Consider the following 7,805-nt stretch of genomic DNA (forward strand, 5'->3'; position numbering starts at 1 on the left):
ATAGAAGCACTTAGTCTCGGGTTTGGGTTCAACCTTGGGTTCCTTCACTGGAGCGGCAACTGGTTTGCCATCCATGAGGTTTCCCTTCTAGCCCTTGACTTCTTGAAACCAGTGGTCTTGTTAAACCATCAACACTTGATGCTTCTTCTTGATTTCTACCTTTTGCGGTCTTAAGCACCGCGAACAGCTCTGGGATCAATTCCATCCCTTGCATGTCATAGTTCATCACGAAGATCTAGCAGCTTACTGATAGTGCCTAGAGAACTCTATCAATCACTATCTTATCTAGAAGTTTAACTCCCACTTGATTTAAGTGATTGTAGCACCCAAACATTCTGAGCACATGCTCACCAGCTGAGCTATTCTCCTCCATCTTGTTGGCAAAAGAACTTGTCAGAGGTCTCATACCTCTCAACACGGGCATGAGCCTGAAATCCCAATTTCAGCTCTTGGAACATCTCATATGTTCTCTGGCGTTCAAAACATCATTGGAATCCCGATTCTAAGCCGTAAAGTATGGTGCACTAAACTATCAAGTAGTCATCAGGATGTGTCTGTCAGGTGTTCACAACATCCAAAGACGACGCTGTAGGGGTTTGCACATCGAGCGGTGCATCAAAGACGTAAGCCTTCTGTGTAGCAGTGAGGACACTCCTCGGACTACGGACCTAGTCCGCATCATTGCTTACAATATCTTTCAACTTAATCTTTCTCTAGGAACGTATTGAAACAGGGAGCTACAACGTGAGCTATTTATCTACAACATATTTGCAAAGACAATTTAGACTATGTTCATGATAATTGAGTTCATCTAATGAACTCCCACTCAGATAGACATCCCTCTAGTCATCTAAGTGAAACATGATCCGAGTCAACTAGGCCGTGTCCAATCATCACGTGAGACGGACTAGTCAACATCGGTGAACATCTTCATGTTGATCGTATCTTCTATACGACTCATGCTCGACCTTTCGGTCTTCCATGTTCCGAGGCCATGTCTGTACATGCTAGGCTCGTCAAGTCAACCTAAGTGTTTTTGCTGTGTAAATCTGGCTTACACCCGTTGTATTCGAACGTTAGAATCTATCACACCCGATCATCACGTGGTGCTTCGAAACGACGAACCTTCGCAACGGTGCACAGTTAGGGCGAACACTTTCTTGAAATTATTATGAGGGATCATCTTATTTAAGCTACCATCGTTCTAAGCAATAATATGTAAAACATGATAAACATCACATGCAATCAAATAGTGACATGATATGGCCAATATCATTTTGCTCCTTTTGATCTCCATCTTCGGGGCTCCAAGATCATCGTTGTCACCGGCATGACACCATGATCTCCATCATCATGATCTCCATCATCGTGTCTTCTTGAAGTTGTCTCATCATCTATTACTTCTACTACTATGGCTAACGCTTTAGCAATAAATTGAAGTAATTACATGACGTTTATGTTGACACGTAGGTCATAAATAAATAAAGACAACTCCTATGGCTCCTGCCAGTTGGCATACTCATCGACATGCAAGTCGTCATTCCAATTACAAGAACATGATCAATCTCATACATCACATATATCATTCATCACATCCTTTTGGCCATATCACATCACAAAGCATATGCTGCAAAAACAAGTTAGACGTCCTCTAATTGTTGTTGCAAGTTTTTATGTGGCTGCTATAGGTTTCTAGCAAGAACGTTTCTTACCTACGTGAAAACCACAACGTGATATGCCAATTTCTATTTACCCTTCATAAGGACCCTTTTCATCGAATCCGATCCGTCTAAAGTGGGAGAGACAGACACCCGCTAGCCACCTTATGCAACTAGTGCATGTCAGTCGGTGGAACCAGTCTCACGTAAGAGTACGTGTAAGGTCGGTCTGGGCCGCTTCATCCCACGATGCCGCCGAATCAAGATAAGACTAGTAACGGCAAGCAAATTGACAAAATCGACGCCCACAACAACTGGTGTTCTACTCGTGCATAGAAACTACGCATAGACCTAGCTCATGATGCCACTGTTAGGGAACGTAGCATAAATTCAAAATTTTCTACGCATCACCAAGATCAATCTATGGAGTAATCTAGCAACGAGGGGAAGGAGAGTGCATCTACATACCCTTGTAGATCGCCAAGCGGAAGCGTTCAAGTGAACGGAGTTGATGGAGTCGTACTCGTCATGATCCAAATCACCGATGATCCTAGTGCCGAACGGACGGCACCTCCGTGTTCGACACACGTACACCCCGGTGACGTCTCCTACGCCTTGATCCAGCAAGGGGAGAAGGAGAGGTTGGGGAAGACTCCATCAAGCAGCAACACGACGGCGTGGTGGTGGTGGAGGAGCGTGGTACTCCAGCAGGGCTTCGCCAAGCACCGCAAGAGACGAGGAGGGAGAGGGGTAGGGCTGCGCCAAGAAGGAGATGTTCTCTTGTGTGTGGCAGCCCAAAACCCCACTATATATAGGGGAAAGGGAGGGGCTGCGCCCCCACCTAGGTTTCCACCCCTAGGGGTGGCGGCCATCCCTAGATCCCATCTAGGGGCGGCCAAGGGGGGAGAGGGGGGGCGCACCACTAGGTGGGCCTTAGGCCCATCTGAGCCTAGGGTTTCCACTTTTTTCTTCTCTCTTCGCCTTGAGCCCTGGTGGGGGGGCGCACCAGCCCACCTGGGGCTGGTCCCCTCCCACACTTGGCCCATGCAGCCCTCCGAGGCTGGTGGCCCCACTTGGTGGACCACCGGGACCCTCCCGGCGGTCCCGGTACATTACCGATAAAACCCGAAACTTTTCCGGTGACCAAAACAGGACTTCCCATGTATAAATCTTTACCTCCGGACCATTCCGGAACTCCTCGTGATGTCCGGGATCTTATCCGGGACTCCGAACAACATTCGGTAACCACGTATATCTATTCCCTATAACCCTCGAGTCATCGAACCTTAAGTGTGTAGACCCTACGGGTTCGGGAACCATGCAGACATGACCGAGACAACTCTCCGGCCAATTACCAACAGCGGGATCTGGATACCCATCTTGGCTCCCACATGCTCCACGATGATCTCATCGGATAAACCACGATGTCAAGGACTTAATCAATCCCGTATACAATTCCCTTTGTCCAGTGGTATTGTACTTGCCCGAGATTCGATCGTCGGTATCCCGATACCTTGTTCAATCTCGTCACCGGCAAGTCTCTTTACTCGTTCCATAACACATCATCCCGTGATCAACTCTTTGATCACATTGTGCACATTGTGATGATGTCCTACCGAGTGGGCCCAGAGATACCTCTCCGTTTACACGGAGTGACAAATCCCAGTCTTGATTCGTGCCAACCCAATAGACACTTTCGGAGATACCAGTAGTGTACCTTTATAGCCACCCAGTTACGTTGTGACGTTTGGCACACCCAAAGCACTCCTACGGTATCCGGGAGTTGCACAATCTCATGGTCTAAGGAAATGATACTTGACATTAGAAAAGCTTTAGCATACGAACTACATGATCTTTGTGCTAAGCTTAGGATTGGGTCTTGTCCATCACATCATTCTCCTAATGATGTGATCCCATTATCAAAGACATCCAATGTCCATGGTCAGGAAACCGTAACCATCTATTGATCAACGAGCTAGTCAACTAGAGGCTTACTAGGGACATGGTGTTGTCTATGTATCCACACATGTATCCGAGTTTCCTATCAATACAATTCTAGCACAGATAATAAACGATTATCATGAACAATGAAATATAATAATAATAACTAATTTATTATTGCCTCTAGGGCATATTTCCAACAGTCTCCCACTTGCACTAGAGTCAATAATCTAGTTCACATCGCCATGTGATTAACACTCATAGGTCACATCGCCATGTGACCAACATCCAAGAGTCTACTAGACTCAATGATCTGGTTCACATCACTATGTGATAAACACTCAAAGAGTTCTGGGTTTGACCATGTTATGCTTGTGAGAGAGGTTGTAGTCAACGGGTCTTGCCATATTCAGATCCCTATGAATTTCACAAAACTTTATATCATAGATGCTGCTACCACGTTCCACTTGGAGCTATTCCAAATTGTTGATCCATGATACGTATTCTGTATCTCTACTCAGAGCTATCCGGATAGGTGTTAAGCTTGCATCGACGTAACTCTTTACGTTGAACTCTTTATCACCTCCATAACCGAGAAACATTTCCTTATTCCTCTAAGGATAATTTTGACCACTATCTGGTGATCTACTCCTAGATCACCTTTGTACCCTCTTGCCAGACATGTGGCAAGCCACACATCAGGTGCGGTACTCAGCATGGCATACCGTATAGAGCCTATGACAAGAGCATAGGGGACGACCTTCGTCCTTCCTCTTTCTTCTGCCGTGGTCAAGCTTTGAGTCTTACTCAACTTCACACCTTACAACTCAGGTAAGAACCCCTTCTTTGACTGATCTATTTTGAACTCCTTCAAAAACATGTCAAGGTGTGCGTTCTTTGAAAGTATCATCAGGCGTCTTGATCTATCTCTATAGATCTTGATGCCCAATATGTAAGTAGCTTTATCCAAGTCTTCCTTTCAAAAACACTCTTCAAACAACCGTTTATGCTTTCCAGAAATTCTACATCATTTCGAATCAACAATATGTCATCCACATATACTTATCAGAAATGTTGTAGTGCTCCCACTCACTTTCTTGTAAATACAAGTTTCTAGCAAACATTGTATAAACCTAAAAGCTTTGATCACTCCATCAAAGTATATATTCCGATTCCGAGATGCTTGCTCTAGTCCATAGAAGGATCGCTAGAGCCAGCATACCTTTTAGCATCCTTAGGATCGACAAAACCCTTTATTGTATCACATACAACTTTTATTACGAAAAACTGGTAAGAAAACTTGTTTTGACATCCATCTGTAAGATTTCATAATCGAAAAATACAGCTAATGCTATCATAATTCCGACGGACTCAAGCATCGCTACGGGTGAGAAATTCTCATCGTAGTCAACTCCTTGAACTTGTGAAAAGACTCTTTCCCACAAGTCGAGCTTCATAGACGGTAACATTACCGCCCACGTCCGTCTTCTTCTTAAAGATACATTTATCTCAATTGCTTGCCGATCATCGGGCAAGTCCACCAAAGTTCATACTTTGTTCTGATATATGAATCCTATCTCGGATTTCATGGCTTCTAACCATTTGTCGGAATACGGGCCCACCATCGCTTCTCCATAGATCGTAGGTTCATTGTTGTCTAACAACATGATGTCTAAGACAGGATTACCGTACCACTTAGGAGTAGTACATATCCTTGTCGACCTACGAGGTTCGATAGCAACTTGATCCGAAGCTTCATGATCACTATCATTAACTTCCTATTCAACAGACGTAGGTGCCACAGAAAACATCTTTCTGTGTTGCATCAATCTCTGGTTGAAATAAAGGTTCGACAACCTCCTCAAGTTCTATCTTCCTCCCACTCAATTCTTTCGAGAGAAACTCCTTCTCGACAAAGGACCTGTTCTTAGTGACAAACAATTTGCCCTCATATCTGAGATAGAAGGTATACCCAACTGTCACCTTTGGGTATCCTATGAAGATGTGTTTGTCCGCTTTTGGTTCGAGCTTCTCCGGCTGCTCAGTGTCAAGGGCAGCAGCCTAGCGGCGTCGAGTGCGTTTCGGTGTCGGGGGAGAGAATGAGGAGAAACTGCTCAGTGTTGGCTTATATAGCAAAGGCTTTAGTCCCGGTTGGTGGCACCAACCGGGAACAATGCCCCCCTTTAGTCCTGGTTCGTGCCACCAACCGGGACCAAATATCAGTTTTCGTCAGCCGAAAGGGTTGCAAGCAGAGACCTTTGGTCCCGCTTGGTGGCACCAACCGGGACTAAAGGGTGGCATTGGTCCCGGTTGGTGCACCCTTTCTTCCCAGTTGGAGCCACGAACTGGGATCAAAGGCCTTGTGCTGTAACTAGCGCGAAATGGTGGGATGTTTACTCCCACCTCGCTAGCCGAGAGGCTTCAACGGTGGTTTATAACCGCGGTTGCGCCGACCAGTCCGAGCTCCTCTCTAATGTAGGCCTACGGGACTAAACACGCTCTCTCTACCTATGGGCCTACTGGGCCTGCTGCGGTCCTGCATCCTAGACCAACTTGCCAGTTGGGTTTCTAGTCGTATGCGACCGTGGTGGCCCAGTAGGCGGCATTTTTTAATTTTTTCCAGTATTTTTGTTTTGTTTTTTGCTTTTTTTTCTTTTTTTTCTACTTACAGCTAAATGCTACCTCTTGAGCATGCATTGGTTTTCCCTTGAAGAGGAAAGGGTGATGCAGCAAAGCAGCCTAAGTATTTCCCTCAGTTATTGAGAACCAAGGTATCAATCCAGTAGGAGACCACGCGCGAGTCAGCTCGTACCTACACAAACAAATAAGAACCTCGCAACCAATGCGACAAAGGGGTTGTCAATCCCTTCACGGCCACTTGCTAGAGTGAGATATGATAGAGATGATAATAATAAATAAATATTTTTGGTATTTTTATGGTATAGATTGAATGTAAAGATTGTAAAATAAAATAGATGGGAAACTTGTATTATGGAGAATAGACCCGAGGGCCATAGGTTTCACTAGTGGCTTCTCTCAAGATAGCATAAGTATTACGGTGGGTGAACAAATTACTGTCGAGAAATTGATAGAAAAGCGAATAATTATGAGAATATCTAGGTATGATCATGTATATAGGCATCACGTCCGTGACAAGTAGACCGACTCCTGTGTGCTTCTACTACTATTACTCCACACATCGACCGCTATCCAGCATGCATCTAGAGTATTAAGTTCATAAGAACGGAGTAACGCCTTAACCAAGATGACATGATGTAGATGGATAAACTCATGCAATATGATATAAACCCCACCTTTTTATCCTCGATGGCAACAATACAATATGTGTCATTTCCATTTCTGTCACTAGGATCAAGCACCGGAAGATTGAAGCCAAAGCTAAGCACTTCTCCCATTGCAAGAAATATCAATCTAGTAGGCCAAACCAAACTGATAATTTGAAGAGACTTGCAAAGATAAACCAATCATACATAAAAGAATTCAGAGAAGATTCAAATATTGTTCATAGATAAACTTGATTATAAACCCACAATTCATCGGATCTCAACAAACACAACGCAAAAGAAAATTACATCGAGTAGATCTCTAAGAGAAACAAGGAGAACTTTGTATTGAGATCCAAAGAGAGAGAATTAGCCATCTAGCTACTAGCTATGGACCCGAAGGTCTGAAGTAAACTACTCACACATCATCGGAGGGGCCATGGAGTTGATGTAGAGGCCCTCCGTGGTCAATGCCCCCTCCGGCGGAGCTCCGGAAAAGGCCCCAAGATGGGATCTCTTTGGTACAGAAGGTTCCGGCGGTGGAAATAGGGTTTCGTGGTGCTCCTGGATGTTTTCGGGGTATATGAATATATATAGGAGGAAGAAGTAGGTCGGTGGAGCAACAAGGGGCCCATGAGGGTGGAGGGCGCGCCTAGGGGGGTAGGCATGCCCCCTGCCTCGTGGCCTCCTTGATTGTTTCTTGACGTCCACACCAAGTCCCCTGGATCACGTTTGTTCCAAAAATCATGCTCCCGAAGGTTTCATTCCATTTGGACTCCTTTTGATATTCCTTTTCTGTGAAACACTATAATAGGCAAAAAATAGCAATTTGGGTTGGGCCTCCGGTTAAAAGGTTAGTCCCAAAAATAATATAGAAGTGTAAAATAAAGCCCATTAACATCCAAAACTGATAATGTAATAG

This window comes from Triticum urartu, chromosome 7A, assembly GCF_056163025.1.
Source record: "Triticum urartu cultivar PI428250 chromosome 7A, HENAU_Tu73, whole genome shotgun sequence".
Lineage (NCBI taxonomy): Eukaryota > Viridiplantae > Streptophyta > Magnoliopsida > Poales > Poaceae > Triticum > Triticum urartu.